This window comes from Coturnix japonica, chromosome 4 (genome assembly GCF_054131305.1).
Source record: "Coturnix japonica strain WE chromosome 4, WE-NBRP24, whole genome shotgun sequence".
In the NCBI taxonomy this organism is placed as follows: Eukaryota; Metazoa; Chordata; class Aves; order Galliformes; family Phasianidae; genus Coturnix; species Coturnix japonica.
The window spans coordinates 16,649,075-16,665,804 of record NC_140666.1 but is presented as its reverse complement, the minus strand read 5'-3'; the positions used below and the strand labels follow the sequence as shown (position 1 = coordinate 16,665,804).

The window sequence follows — 16,730 nt, the reverse complement described above, 5'->3', positions numbered from 1 at the left end:
CCCAGTAGGAACTCGGTTGGGTATGCAGCTCTTCTTTACAAACTACTGTCGCTGCGATGGAGTGCATGGAAAATATGTATAGCTCAGTGATGCATGTGAGACCCATGCGTTCAAAAGTATTCTTGGCTGCCTCCCCTTAGTTTAATGGATCTGAAAGTACAGAGAAAGTACTTTAGTAGGAGTAGTCAGAGTTAGTATCATGCTTATTGTTTTCAAGTGTGTATTCTTAATGTGTTTTGTAGTAGTTGATTGAAAGGTCTCGAGTTTTATTCCAGGTTATTTAGTAATAGAGATTGCAGTGAATCAGAAGATGAGATGTGGCATTATTTATCATATTCTGGGTTCCAAACATAAACTCTTAAACCATTTTATTTAGTTATTGTTAACAGCAGTCCTTAGGGGAGATAGGAACGCTTGGGGCAGGCAGGGTTGAAATAAGTCAATTAATGACCCATTCTGGAAAAAGTCCAAGATGGGGATGGTCCTTAATCTATGTTTAAATGATTCACTTCAGTATTGGAAGCAGTGTAATTTCAGCAGCCATGACCTCCTGGCGTACTAATTTCCTTCCTGTTAACCTGGAGTGGGATACTGCTTCTTTACAATGTTCGGCAGTATTTCATTGAGATTTTTGCTTCTGTTGATGACGATATGGAAGATGCTCTGTGAATAATGGTTTTGTTCCTGACATCATAGACTTACCCCCAATGAGTGGAAGCCTGCGTTTGGAGCTTGTAGCTTTGCTTCCTTTGGACAGATCCTTAAAAGGTGCAGGCTAGTGCAGGAGAACCAAGCTATGTGATGATGGAGAGGTGGCACCTGGAAACATAACTCCATCTGAAGGCAAATACAGTTTGGTTTTCACAAGGCCTGTTACTTGAGACTTATTTTCCGGTGCCTTCCAAATTCCATTCCCTACAAGGGCTTTGTTGGATTCTTTTTGTGTGTGTGCTTGTAGCGGGATGCAGTGGAGAAAAAAATCACACCTTGTAGAGTTACAGGAGGCTTCCACAACTTTGTGTACTCAGGAACAATTACTTTGAAGCGTTATTCAGTATATTGTGAAAATTTAGACTAATTAGGAAATTGCATAGAAATAATTTGCATTTAATCTGAATACAATTTAAGAGAAAATAAAATGCTAGACTAGAATAGAGCTTGATTTTTTTATTTTTATTTTTTCAGGAAGGTGAGAGAACAAAAGAGATGATTAACTCCTTGTTAGAGGAATTAGTTTGATCTTTCTGTCTGTTGTTCTCCCTAATGGTGTCACTCTTACAAAAGAATCTTCAGCTCATCAATGGAAGCGGCTCAGTTTCATTTGCATGTTGGATTCTGGTCAAAAACAAAAGCCTGAAATTAACAAATTAGGAATTGCTAAGCTATGAACAGCTGAATTGAATGTGTGTGTAAAGCGTCTGTGAAGAAAACATCCTGAAGTTTGGAAACTCCTAGAATAGCTGTATAGAAAAAGGAGACAGTGGAGATTGTGCTGTGCTGCACCAAGAACAATATATTGATGCTGTGAAATGTAGAAACGTTCAGATGAGCTTCACAGAGCAGTTTTCTCATAGCAGAGGCACAGTTTCTTCCCCTGTTGCCTTTTGCAGGTTGGCAGGCAGCTCAGATTCCACACAGAGGCATCAGCGGCATCTAACAGCCCTCTAGGATGTGACATCTGCCTTCTGCATGGACAGCTCTGCAGGCAGGCGAGGGAACTGTTCTGCTGTGGGCTTGAAATCAAGTTAAATCAAGGTGAGTGTTACTCAGAGGCGATGTGCTAGTCCCAGTGCCTACTGGAGAGCGCATTTAACTGAGCTGCACTCCATGTCTGTGGCAACTCCTACACTGTCTGGCCCTCCTACACTGTCTTCTATACATCATGCTCTTCCAAAACAAGCTGTCATTTTTCTGTTCCCAGTGAGTTAAAGCCAATGTTCTTGTGCCCAGGAATGGATTGAAAACTCTTACACTTCCCCCTTCTTCCTGTATGTTATCAAACCATTCATCTCTTCTGTGACTCAAAAGTTGTGTGAAGTTCTGAGAGCAGCAGGAGTTGTGATGTTGGATTGACTGAATTCCTGATAGCTTTAAAAGAACTCCAAATGCTGTCTGAAGATGATGGAACTGTTACTTGTCCGTGCTGCACTGGAGTTAGAAGGCAAAAATTGCCACAGGTAGGCTTGGATTTCTGGATGATAAAATATCCTTCTGCCATTGAAACTAGAGACAGCCAAGGCTGAATGGCATCACATAAATACTGACATAAATGCTCTTAATACAAGAGTTCATCCAACAGCAGGTGTTTTTCTGAATTTCCCCCATGTTTTCCACCTCCTAATGCACTGAGCTCTTCTAAACTCCTTGAAGACATGTAAAGAAGTTATGAAAGGCAAGTCAGTGGGACTTGGTGTGCCACCGTGGGCCTCAGTGCGCTGTAAGGAAAGATCTTAAAATATTTCTTTGAGACCATCATAAAACTTATTGCATCTTTTAGAAGCTTGATTGTTGCATACAGTCCCCTGGGGACTGTGACATACCGAGCTCTTCTGGAGAGGTTACACATCATGATGTGTAGATGTTTTGATGGTGTATTTCGGTGCTTTTTGATTCACCTCTGGATTTTGTTAATCGCAGTGCTAAGGTAAATATGTGTACATTTTTTCAAAGAATTTTAAGAAATTGATAAAGATGACCACTTTTTAGCTTTATCATATGCTGGTGTTTGGTCTGCCGTCTTGGTTGGTACATGCTGTGTGTTTCTGTAATTGCTCGTATTTGTCCTTAAGAAATGGCGCGGTCAGTGGTTGCTGGTGAACTTAAGGTGACAGAGGTCATTGTGTTGGTGTCCGGCTGTTTGTATTTTTATAATTACAGTGGAGAAGAGCTGCCTCGTCCATCACAGAGCAGGTTATTCACGCATAAATTCCTTCCTGTCCATCTTTCTCAGAAGGAAAAATGAAACAAAAATATAAATCCTTGCACATCACTGTCCTTTTACCTCTGCCCCCCGACAGCTGTAACACATTACGCCGTAACCAGCTGTTGGGGGTTTCCTAGTTAGGAGACCTTATTTTCAAAGAAGACTTAAAAATGAATTTTTCAAATTAAAGCAACACTGTTGTTCACTTCAGAAATACAGCAGTTTTTAATGACCTTTATTGAACTATGTTACATGTAACTGACGTGACAAAAATTGAACGTTCCTTTATGTAAGAGAACAAGTTGCTTTTGCAAACCAAAAACCAAAAACAACAGAAACCAGGAGCAGGGTGAGCATCTCTCTAGTTATGTGTGTTATTTAGGGCAAAATGAGTAGTTCCTGTAGGAGTTAAATAGTGAAAATAGTACATTGTAGAAATGTGCTGCTTGTCCTGTCACAGTCCTGTTTGATGCTGAGTCTGATGGGGGATACCATGGAAATTCCATGTGCAGGTGGTGGGATTTCTGATTGAGATGGTGTTACGTTTGATCAGAGCTCCAGTCAACCAAGGGGGTGTCACCTGGTGATTTTGTTTTAGACAAAAATGCATAGAAGTTATGTCAGACCATCGTATGTTTTTGTGCAGGTTTTTGTTGTGGACAAGTGAAAGTGCCTAAGCCTTGGTGGCAAACAAAATCAACCAAGCAGTGCTAGGATACGATGGGGAGCTGCATGCTGCACATTTTGATTAACTGATTCCTATAAATTCTGACGTTGTAGAGAACACCTAAGAACAAATTTCACCATCCCTGTATGCATTTAAATACAGGCTGGAAACTGTGTTTCACTTGCCTGACAAGTGATGTGTTTATTCAGATATTTAAATGGAACTTTGTGCAAAACATACTTTTTAGCAAAATATTTTGTTAAAAAGAGGTAAATTTATCCATCATTCTTGCTAAAACAATCTACAGTAAATATTTTAATTAAGTTTTTTAGGGAACACAATGGGCCATCTAGACTCAAGTCACATTGACAGCACTAAAAGGCATTGCTCGATTTATGAGAGTACTCTGTTTACCCAAGAATGTAGAAATTTCCCTTTCTAAATGGGACAGCCTTATCTTTATTATTCCAGTGCCTTTTAGTTTACAGTTCTGCTGTAAGCAATGTTTCAGGAGCTTATTTCGGGATTCTTAAATAAATGAACAGGCAAAATTAATGCTCAGTTCCAGCAATCTGCATTTTATATATCGTGGGATTGAAAGTAAGTCTCGCTGAGCAGCAGGATAGAAGAATGATGGTTGTACTTTGTTTATACAGAACTCGCATGATAACAGAAGGTAAATTGAGCTTCTGAAAATAAACCTTGTTTACAAATGTAGGTGACTTAAAAAACAAGAACCACAAAACAAAACCAACAACTACGTGTGAGAGTGGATGTAACTGTGTGCTGTTATTACTGAATGTGTGCAAGACCACTGCCAACCTGCACATGGTGTAGCCGGCTTGTGAATGTTTGTCTCGTGAATGGGAGGAAAGCCAGTTTTTTAATAGCGAAAAGCATTCCGTTGCATAAACCAAATAGTTTAATGCTAATTACCTTGTCTGCATCCGGATGTCCAAAGGAAATACCACTTCCATGCATTAATACAGGCGCAGGGGCTTTGTGTGCAAAGGAGAACTTTTCAAGATGTCGTGTCAGTGGTAACTAGAAAAACAGCTGATGTGAGTTCAAGCACAGAGGCCTATTTACTTGCTGAGATAAAGTTCTACAAAGTATAACAGCTGAAGGGGGGGTAGAGCGGTGTGTACTGTTTCCATCCTAAGTTAAAAATCTGATAAAGAAAACAGCTGATGTAAGTTAAAACAGTGTGTACTATTTATATGCTAAAAATAACATTTGGAATGCTTTTGTGTTGAGTTATTTAGCTGTCTTGGTCAGCCATTAATTATTTATTCCATCTTTCTTATTCTTTCTTTTTATCAATGAGCCTTCACTGGGGGAGCATGTGTGGCAAGTTGGTAAGGTTCTGTGCTTCAATAGACTTTAAGTCTTCCAGTCAAAGGGTCTTTTTAAAGATTTCTCGTATTTTGTTTGTGTTTGGAAACTGCGATACCTCTGTAATCTGCAGCTGACATTTTAGTTAATGTGCTTTTCTTGGTTCGTGTTTTGTTTCCTTCTGCATGTGGCTGCTTCCCTCTTCAGCCTCCTTCCTTCATCAAATAACTGATCATTCTCTAGGGTGACCCTTAAAAATAAGCCAGCTCGCTTACTGAATCAAAGGGATGGTTTCAGCTGGCTTAGGGACAGCCCCTGGCCATGAAATAAGGTATTCAGCTTATAAATTATCTGTTACTGAATGATCTGCTCGTTGTGTTTATTATGTACAAGGTATTCGGGTTTCCATGCGGTGCAGTGATAAAGGGTTGCTTTGTGTTGTTTTTTTTTTTTAACTCATCTGAAAAATCATGAGTTTTGTCTGAGGTTCTGATATCTTGTTCTGGAGGCTTAATATTATTCTAAAGTTGATGAAAGGCCCAAGGTTTAAAATATTCTAATTTCAACTCAAAGCCAAAAGTGAGCTTTGGAGAGTGAATATCGGTGGTAACAGCATGACTGGCTTTGGGAGGCTGAGATTTAACATCAGTTTATGCCCTTAGATACACAGCACTTAGACTTACGTATGGAAAAGCTTTCACCTAACTTGTGTGCTCATCAGTTGTGTGCCCATTCCTTTACTTTTTGAGACAAAACCAACTGAGCAAAATGATTAAAGCATATTTGCCTAATTCTATATTGCTGTTGTTGTTTTCCTTAAAGAGCTTTTGCTGCTGACGTGCACTTTGAATTTTCCCAGGCTCCTGACACAAGTGATGCTGAGCGCTGCCCCGCGCGGTGCTGCACATGGTGCTGTGCAGACTGCTTGTGCCATCCCCCCCTTCCAGCCCAACTTCAGATGTTTGTCTTTTTCTAATTAGTTACGTAGGCCATTCACTGGGTTTGTGAAGTTCTCCTTCCCTTGTCCTCCCTGTCTTCAGCCAGACAATGAACACAAAGATACAGTAGAACTTGTTTTCTCATTATTGATTTCACGCACCAGCTGGCAGCTGTTTTAGCTTGTTTGTTTTTATAACCCTCTGGGCAACTTTTTAAAAGTACTTTTCTTTGACCATCTGCTAAATGCAATTGGTTTAATAATTAAAGACTTGCCATCCCTTTCCAGATAAATACAAATGCTGTTACTCGCAGCTGAGAGTTCAGCATTTTTTGTTTTAAGCTTAGGTGGAATGTTTTCTTTTGGTGCTGGGAGTGATGCAGTCCTTGCAGGCTCCTTGAAGGGTTGCATCTCTCCTGTTAATATTTAAGAAAACAAAATAAAGCCTCCTTTCTGCTGGGGGAGGGAGGCTGAGGCCGAGTTGTGGCAGGTTTTGTTAAGGTTTGAATATTTCCAGTTCTTGTGTTCTGATTCAGGAATAACTAAGAAGTGCTTAAATACTGTATTCTAGTCCGAGCTGTGCATAGAGCGCTCATAATGAGGAAGAGAAGCAAGAGGGGATTTTGGCAGTGCTGGGTGCAGCAGTACTGATAGCAGCAGCTTTCCTACCCCGTCCTGGCTGCGGCTGCTGGGTGGAGGCAGCCTGGGCTGGGCTGTGGGACAGCACCTTCCATTGTAGGATGGAGCTGGTGAAACCAGGAGAGCTTTGTAAGGTTTTTGGTGCATTCAGCACTGCGTTCTTGTTTTCTGATGAAGTAGCAGGGGAGTGAAATGTTAGCGTGCTACTTGGTGGGAATAATTTGATATAAGATTTTTATGAGATATGTTAAAGCCGTTTTATTTTTTTTAAGAAACAAATAATCACTTTGTAAAAGCAAGAACAAAGATAATAGGACATTTAATATGATCTGTGTCCCTCGGAGCCCCTGCTTTTTCCATGTTATGTGCTTTATAGGCAGGATGTATAAAAAAGATTCAACCTTAGTTTGAACTCATCTTTATGCTGTGATTAGATCTAAACTTTCCCATGATTCCTTTAAAAAGGGCTGCTGAAAAATCCTTCTGTTTACCAAACAGTTTACCATTTGTTTCAGCTGTACCTCAAAGCTGACCTGTAGGATTACTCTCTTGAGAGGTGAAAAAGGGTAATTCATTTTTTATGTTCCTTTAATCTTGGAGTTCTTTCAAGACCTCGCTTAGCAAGAATCTGTGCATTTTATTTTGTCAAGGCATCATTTATTCACCAAACATTTTCTGTTGCACAACGTAAATTTCAAAACAATTTTGTAATCGTGGAAGAAAAAAGCCCTTCTGAATTTGGGAGGGTTTTTTATACAATTGAATAAGACTCTTTCTTAGAGAATGAAAAAGGAAACAGTCGCATGTTTTCTTAATAAGATGAAAGATATCTGTATTTGCTTTGAGATTTTTATGTTTGTTTGTTTTAAAAATATTCCCATCTTTAATATTTTTGTACTTTACAAACATAATCTTGTTCCAGACAGCTGTGATCTCCGGTCTCCTCTAATTCCTAAAGTAGACAAGAACAAGTCAAATTTTCCAAAGTATCTGGCTGAATGCTCCCTGAAACATAATTGAACTGAAAGTGAATGCTTACAGTAAGAGTTCAGATTGGAGTGCAAAGTTTGCATGAGAAATTCCTTTCTTGAACTTAATCCTGTGGTGGTTTTCATATGAAGCATTCTCATCATAGGTTTCGTGGTTGTAGTATTTTTGTAGATTGCAGCAAGTATGCGCTAAGCTGTATAAATCACGCCATGCTTTGGATAGGTATTTTTGCTTCAGACAGCTCCTCGTTCTGCTGTTTAATCTGATGGACTGACTTCTTTCACATGACTGTTAATTACAGACCTGTTGAACTATATATAGATGTAAAATAGTCAGAAGTGATGGCTATCGGTTCTTGTATTTGTAGAGATATCACATTTGAGAAAATTGGTGACAGCTGTAAAAAGCACTTCAGGTCAAAATGATATTTCTGTTTAGCAGATTAGAGTTATTCTTCCCTAAATGCCCTAAACCTCTTAAAATGCTTTGCAGTGCTTTGTATAGTTTCTTTGAAGTGTCCTTTTCCTGTGCTAAGTTTAGTTACAGATGAACTGTAGACAGACGAATGGCTCATAGGCCAAGGCAGGGAATTCAGGATCAGGCCATGAGCTCTGGCTCTGATGAGCAGCTCTACCATGAGTGCAAGTCCAGCCAATTCCCGCAGATCCAATGACAATTGTGGGACCCACTGAATTTGCAGCTGTTTTAAACAGAGTGAGGTTTGCTTGGTACTTTACAATAACTAACACAGGAGTATGGGAGAAACCGTTCATCTGTTTCCATCCTGCTACCCCACAGCCCCCTGGGCAGCCATGGTCACCTTTGCCTTGTGATAGGACTTCTTCATGTCAGCTTTTTGCCCAGCATGGAGCAGTCAGTGCTGATCTGTACAGACCACTGAAAGCACAGCACCCTTTCACACAGTTCACATGGATGCTATGTCGTGACATGACATTGGTGCAACCTGAGAACAATAAATGGTTATTCCTGTTCCTGAGTTTTGCTTTTTCCCCTCATGACAAAACATATCCAGTTTTATACTCTGAAGCGGCTTTTACAGTTGTTGGTTGTGCCATAGGGTTTATGACAGGCAGATTTCTGCAGGATGTGGCTACAGACAGCTGTCTCCTTTTGAAAATGGACTTCTTGCTTTGAGGTGCGGTTTGAAATGAATGTTGACATGTGTAAATTAATCCAGTTTGTCACATACATCAGAGTGTGGCAGTGAGTGGGTTTTTTTTCCCCTTCCTCTTCAGCTTTTCCCTTTATAACTAAAATATCGGCTGAGTTTTCCTTAAGCTACAGCTATAGTCATTACGTAATTACTTAATTGATCCCCTATGGGAAATGCCTCACATCGCTGCTGTAGAACTCTACATCATGGTTCAAAGTAGAAATGTGAAAGGTTTCATTCTCTACCAAAATGTGTATTTTCTGTCCCATACCGTTGATTGCTTTCAGATGGTGAACCAGAATGGACTTACATCCTACCACACTACTCTATAAAGACTGTCAGTAACAGCAGAGTCTGCCTGCAGAAATTAGTCTTGGATAATTCCTGTGCTTTTAAAACTTGAATACGGACTCTTCAGTGAGTAAACCAGTGATAATACTAGAAGCAAATACACTGAAGAATTTGGTATGTCTCGTTTAACTTGTTTTATCTCTAGTCTAATAATAATGCTAATACATATAAGAAGCTTTTATCTATGGCACGGAAAGAATTCAGCTCATTCAGTGATTGTCTGGAATAGGTTTAATTTGCTTGCTTTGTTCATGTCCCCGTATAGTACAACATACGATGTGTGCATTTGTTTCCATTCATATGGAACGACTGATGTTCTCACCTATATGCAGAAAAAGCCAGACATCTTTTGCAGTTCTAACCAGTTGGATTTTTCAAAAACAGGCCTCCTTTTGTGCAAACAGTTTATGCTGATCTGATGAGATTTAATTATTGAAATAGTTTTTGTAGGAGAGAGGAAAATAAACATGTTGTGGAGGAAACACAGATAATCAGTGTTCCTACACTGTAATCTTTAATTACAAAGTATTGAGGGGATTGCTGTGGATTTTTTTTTCCATAGTGCTGTGCAAGTGAAATGTTAACTGCCATTTCAAGTCTGTTTTTGAAGGAGAACTCAAGCAAAGAACCCATTGCTTAGAATAGTTTCCTTTAAAGATATTAATACTGGAGTGTGAGCCAGAAAACAAAAGTGTTTAAGTCAGAACATGCAAATGCTTTCTTCTAAGCAGTACAAGTTGCAGTGTGTTGTTTCAGACAGTTTTGTGCAGGCTCAGGGCAATGAATACTTTCCGATTTCTCAAGGCTCTTTGAAAAAAATCATGATCCAAACATTTCTGGGAAGAAATATAAGTTATCTGATAATCTTTTGCAATAGAAAGAGCAGCTTATTTGTTTGCAGTTTCATTGGCTATATTCTGTAAAGCAAAACAGCAACAACGATTGAAAAAAACCCACAAAAGATCCTAAGCGATTTTATGAACAGTTTTCTTGGTATGGTTGATGCTTCCAGTGGAGTGGAGCGCATAGAGGTGAGGATGAACAAACAGTAATTATTTGTAACCAGGAAAAATAATTTCCTGACGATTCTTTCTATTTGTTTGCAAGTTATGTCAAATGCAGCAAGATTTATAGGTGCCATTAAAAATCCATATTGATCTCCACACTCAACTGGGACTTCACTTGAAAAGTCAGTCCATAGTTGAGTGAGTGTCCAAAGGTTTCTAACTTGCATTGCTGATTTTAGTTTTTAAACAAAGATGGAATTTTGAGGAGAGTGTAGCAGGTTTGGAGTTGTGGTGCGTAAAGATTCATGCGTGCCACTCAGCGTTGCTCCTTCTGTTTCATGCCGTTCCACCCTGAAGTGCCAGCCTGCCAGTGATGCTCAAGGTTTTGGTGTTGCTTTATTTTTGCTTAGATGCTTTGGGCCTCCATTAGAGGTGATCCTGTACTGTCTGCCCTTGGGTGCGGTTGTTTTGGCACAGCTGTGACTCCTGCGGCCTGCTGTGTTGGTCCCGGCCCTGAGGAGCGCCATGCCACAGCAGGAGCAGTGTGGGTGTCATTGGCGATACGTTCTCCTTATGCTTACGGACAGCTTATGGCATAGCTGTGCTAATGCATTGTTCTGGTTTAATGTGTATTAGTAATTAAGGAAAATACATTTTTTTTTAAGAGGCGAGGATATATTTGAATCTAATAAGACTTCTTCATTTCACTGAATGAAGAAGTCTTTGCACAGAACTCTTGGTGGGTAACATTAGTCAAATGTGTGATAGATCAAATTGTTAACTATGAAAGGTGTTGTTAATGTAATGCTGAGGAGAATTCTTGTGAGGTAACTGAGCGAGAGGCAGAGAGAGTGCATTCATCTTGGTATGCTGACAAAACATCTGAGTAATGATGGCCATTACATCTTTTGTCACGGGTGAAGGTATGAAAAAGAAAACAAGTTGAAGTGTGAGCCATTTAGGGAAATTGCCATTTGACATGTAAACCTTTCTGCCTTTGTGTTCATTTTTATGTTATGGAATGAATTTGCCTTTTAGAAAAGGAAGTTTGATTTGCCTAGCAATTATGGGGAAAAAGGCGAATTTCAGTCTCTAGCTAATTAAACATTTATTGTTGTTATTTTTTTCTGATCTTGTATTTAGTTTGTTTTAGAAGGAATAAGCTGTTTTAGCACTGCTTGGGAAAAAACCACATAAACTTAATGTAATTTATTGACTGATTTATTTATTTTTGAAAAAGACTCAGCACACTAACATCTGTACTGTGTTTGTGCAAATAGATTTTAATTGAGCCTTCTGTCTTGCGAGAGGAGAGTGATTCCGAGATGCTCAGCATTTGCTCATTCCCTGCAAAATTAAGGGTAAATAAACTTGCTGATTTTTTTGATGTTAGGTTTGAAGAAGACTTAGAACGAAAGACAGAAGAGATTATATACAGTACAGTTTCCGTGTTGATACAGATTTATCAATATCTAGTCTTACTGCTGCTTGTGTTGACAAGTGATTGCATATGTTTATCTATCCCGTCACAGATGTTTTTGTTTACTGAATTGTGTTTATAAATCAAAGGAAAAATCTAGTCAAGTTCGTGCTACAGTGAATATTCATCTAAGAATGCTTGAGAGCAACAGATTAATTTATTATACTAGGCTCAATCCTGTCAGGTTCTTCTTAAGACATCTACGTAGATCACAAAGCAGAGTTCTGTTATATTTAGGAATGTGAGTCCTGACCTAAGAAGGCCCCCCCAGGAGAAAAACAGCCTTTCTGAGTTTGGGGAATAGCGGAGCAGAACAGTCCATCTCATACAATTCTAATGCTGTGTACTGCTGTCTATAGGGTACTGTTAATTTTTTTGAGATAGAGCGTTCCTTCCAGTTTGAATTTCAGCTCTGTTACAGGAAATACTCTGATTGAAGAACAACGAAAACATTTGATTAATACAGATAGCAGCAAGTGATTTTTTTTTTAAACACTGGACCTAGAGTTATTTCAGTTTGGATGTGCTATCAGATGTGAATGGACCCCCTATATTGTTTATGTTGTGATAATGTTGTTAATATATGGTCCTAATAGGAATGTACTATATGTCCCAGCTGTGCCTTCGCCTGGCCTAGAAACTGGGTGGCAGGTACCTTACTCTGTTGGTGCTATGGCTGTTGTCTTTTCAGTTGTATGGGGTGCAGGATGTGGAAGGCTGTGGTTCTAACTTATGGTTATACACACACTGAAGAGAATGTGTAGACAGTGCAAGGCAGAATAGCAGCAAATATCCTGTAGAATGTTGTGCAGTTTGTGCAACAAAGGCAGTTGAAATCTCTAGAAATACAGAAAAGGAAATTGGCTGAATTCAAGGGGTGGAATCACATTTCCATCCTCTTCCCTTTCTCTCCCTGAACACAGTGCCACGCTTTGCAGTTTTGGACCATGTGTTTGCAGTGAGAAGCTCTTGAAGCTGAGCTACTGAAGTTGTGTGGTGCTGTCTTGAAAGCCTGGAGTTGAGGCAGATGACTGCTGTGTTGTATGGAAGCGTGTCCCATACCACAGCTGCTTCTGTGGTATTTTCTATTTAGTCTCTGGTTCGACTGCTTCTGTGGTATCTTGTATTCACCTGAAGAGCAGGATTAAAGTGAAGAAGGTTGAAGTCTGCTCTGACAAATGGCCTTTCATGAAAAGAACAGCTATAACTAACCAAGACAGGAAACCCAAGAGAAATTGGATTTAGGGTGTAATCTTTTAAACTCAAAACTGATACCTGACAGTGCAGAGTAATGTGGTATGAATAATGTCAGTGTTTGAGCTGCTTGTGTACATTAGGTGATATTTAGTGGAATTAAATTACTTCTAGAAATTGGAAAGTTTTGATTACTGAACTGCTTGACAAAAAGGGCATTTTAAATTAATTATGAGGAACATAAACTGATTTAGTACAAAACTAAAAGAGCATCTGAGAAATAAACCTAGCAGTGTGATTAGTGAATCTGGCAGCTAATGACAAATGGTGACAGAGGCAGTCTTGGAAGTCGTTGAGTTGACAAAAGTGTACAGAAGAAGATGGGGGAGGAGTATCAAACCTGGCTTTCCTTGATACTGTACCTCAGCTTTCATTTCTTATACTCAGTTAAACATGTAACGGAGTTTCAGAAGGTGCTTAGGCTTCCTGATGAGAAATAGCTCAGAGTTATAGTGGAAGATGTGCTATTTATTTGTAGTCTGAGGGTCTGTTTGTACTGTTCAGACTGTTTGGTTATGGTAGCTTCACAGATGTATATAACTGTCTGTATGATCATACAGGTGAATAAAGCAATGGACCTACAGCATTCAGTGAAGTCACTGAATTACAGTCTCCAAGAGACTTTCTGAATTGCTACAGCAGAAATAAGAGATAATGAAGAATTGCTGTAAGCGAAGTGAATAAAACTCAGGACTCAAAGTTACTCTGATGTGGTTGCTGAAAAATCAACTGATAGTTTGTGAAAACAAATGAACTGCTAGCGATCAGTTATCAATTGCAGGACATGGATGGGAGTGACATTTGTAGCAGCCAGTTCCAACATCACATTTATAAGATGACATGGAAGAAGTAACTAGTGATGTGGAAACAAATCAGATGTGGTGAGGCATTTTGGAGTTGATACGGAGGACTGTCAGGTCACTAAAATATGTGCACATGAGCAGCATTCTGTTCTTGTATGAGGAGGAAATGAGGCAAATTACAATAAAAACTACATTTGGCCAAGAAGGAATATGTAGCAAAATGGTCCAGATGGTTTCTCTTGACCCTGACAGCAAAATATGCTAACCAGATTAGAAAATTAGACATCGGTACTATAGGAGGGACCATTGTCAGCAGTGCTTCTTCAGCTTGCAGATAGTTTGGTGAGTCATTGTTTTGAGATGGCCCAAACCCATGACCAGCACTAACCTTGTAATATCAGTAATTAAATTATTGTTGCATATTATTATGTGTTTTAACTGAACAGCCCAACCAACAGATAGTCATCCTTTGGGAAGGAATTAGGTTTAATATAAACCTTTGTCCTGTGGGGGTGGTGGTGAGAGAGGGAGCGCTGCTAAAGCTGCTTGTGTTGTGCCATGAGTTAACTTAGTAAAGATAGAAAACTGAGCAGCCTTTGGAACGTAGATTGCTGTTTTAAAAGAAAAATCTTTCAACTGACTTTGAATTACCCAGATTTATCTGCTGCATATAGTTGGATAAATGTTGTCCTTTTGCACTGCAGCTTCTTCTGTTGTAACTTCACTGAACCGACCTTACATTCTTCTGTCTGAGATTCTCACTGAATGTTTGTGATACCACGGTGGGTCTTGGTTGTATATGAATATAGAATCATAGCATGGCTTTAGTTGGAAGGGACCTTAAAGCCCATCCATCCAAATTCAGTTTATGTAAAATGTTTGCATTCTAGTTTTCTGTTGTTCTTCACAGTAATATGAGAAATTTTCAAAGGTTATACAGTATTTAGTATTTGTAGATTCTATGGTAGATGCAACACAGAAATAATTGCATGTGCAACTTGCAAAGTTACAGCATTTTAGGTTGAATGTACCTGAATGTACCCATCTGAAAGTAAACTGAAGGCAGCTTTGACACATTGAGCCACGTGGTATTTCATTAGCAGTATTTGTAGGGTAAGGCAAGACAAGTGAGTCTGCAGGTTGTTACAGCAAAGTAGCAGCCCCAGAAAGAGCTGAAGTAATTTGGGTGTATTTTTAATTACAAACGTGTTGTAAAGTGCAGTCAGTGAAATCACTGAAAACAAATGATACATTAGAGGGGGGAAATAGGAAGAAAGGCACATTAATCAGTAATAGAGTCGGAATGTAAGGAATATATGTGGAGGTTGGGAAATCTTCTGACCTCACTTAGGATGTTGTTTTTGTTCTGGTTACCATATTCTTTAAAGATGTAACATTTGAAAAGGGGAATTTGATTGACCTTATGACTAAAGATAGGATCTCTGAAGAGAGGCTAAAATCATGAATTTCTATAACCTTTAAAGAGCAAAGGTTGAAAGGCATTTAATTGAAAAATATAAAATCTCCTGAATTATATATCAATATATAACTCTATTTCTTCTATATCAGAAATTATTATAAAAAGAGAACTATATGTCAGTTGAGCAAGTAACTCCAGCAACCTCTGTGCTCTTGCTTCTTTGTCCTTTTTTCTCTCAAGCAGAGGGTCTAACAGACAAAGAAGGAAGGCTCCTGTTCTACTTTTCCTTGTCAGTTCTGGTAATTCTAGTAAAAAAATAAAGCGTTAATGAACATCAGGGGGAAATCCGGAATTGCTCTTCAATACTCGTTGTCATTGGAGGGTGTTGCAGGGATTCTTTTGAATGTGCCTTGGGTTATGTTGTTGCTCAGCCTTGTGAAGGATGCCCACACACAGTGGGGACAGACCAAGAAACTGTCAGGAGATTTGGAGTTTTCAGAAATACTTGCAGGATTTGGTTATGTAGATCGTACTGCCACGAGAGGTTACAGCTTCTGTTGTTTTGTCGTGGCTGAGCAGCTTGGCTTCTACTTGATACCTAAAGAAATAGCTTTGGGATTTGTAGATTCGTATCTGTAACTAGAGGAAACCCTCCAATTTGGAGAAGGCTTGATGGATCTTTTTAAGGAAGGATCTCTGTTCTGTCATTGTTTTGAAATGTTGATCATCAACACTGTGTGTGCATGTAAGTGTGTGTGTAAATGTCTGACTGCATCAGAACTCAGCGGATAAGCAGAACATTTCATTCTGGTAAGCCATCTGCAGCATGCATACATGGCCTTCAAGCAAAGGTTGCAAGATCACAGCTTACTTGTCTGGGTTCTGAGCCTTGCCTCCTTTGCCACTCTTGTCATGATACCCAATATTGCCTCTCTGCTGATGAATACAGAATTTTTCACCTAAGAATGCAGTGGCAAATGAACCAGACTTGGTGGAAAGCTTTGCAGTGTTGCCTTAGCATAAAACTCATCTGGAATTACCAAAATAGAGCAGTCAATTAAAAGTCATGTAAACTCGCAGTTAAAAAGAGGCGATATCAGTCTTAAAATTATGAATTATGCTTTTCAAAAATAATTTATCAGATCATGTAATATTTTAGTTTTATTTAGATGCAAAGAAGGCATAAAAAGACAGTTTGGTTAAATCCAAGCGTCATTGAAAACAGTTATAACTAAGAGAATAAGATAATTCTATGGCCTCATGTTTATCATCTAAAGCTCTAGACTGAGAATGTCAAGTTCAATTTTCCTCATGTAAGAAACGTATTTTGTGATTTACCAAAGGGAACAACCTTGGTGGTAAGATGTGGTGCAGGTCAGTCTGCAGCCACTTCTGACAGATCATCCAAGAACCAAGTTTTAAAACACCAACTGGAAACAAGAAACTGATAAAAGGGAGGCAGGGATGCTGTTGCTTTTTCAGTCTTTAGTTTGACAGGCTTTGCTCAGCCACGGTGACGACAAAAAACCCCACCTGAATGTACTTAGGTTTGCTGTCAACGTTTAGAACTGAATTCAGTTTTCTAGGAAACGTGCAACTCTGAGCAGATCACCTGGTGCTTCCCTTTCTCTTTGATAAATACCGTATCTTCTAGTCTCCATCCATTAGAGTTTTGCTACTGACATTGCTGTTTAGATATAATAATTCAAACATCTACATTTTCATTGTGCAGCTTTTAAGTGCTGGTCTA

The 16,730-nt window shown here is 39.1% G+C and overlaps 1 protein-coding gene across 6 annotated transcripts in view; it reads left to right on the top strand.

Moving 5' to 3' along the window:
• DACH2 (dachshund family transcription factor 2) overlaps positions 1-16,730 on the top strand; it is a 244,614-nt gene that overhangs the window by 54,397 nt on the left and 173,487 nt on the right. For 2 of the 6 annotated variants that reach the window (XM_085544593.1, XM_085544592.1), the window contains exon 2: positions 1,611-1,755. The exons of the other annotated variants lie outside the window; for them this stretch is intronic. The gene's annotated coding sequence lies outside the window, so the exon portion shown is untranslated. The remainder of the gene's footprint in view (positions 1-1,610; positions 1,756-16,730) is intronic. 6 annotated transcript variants of the gene reach the window in all.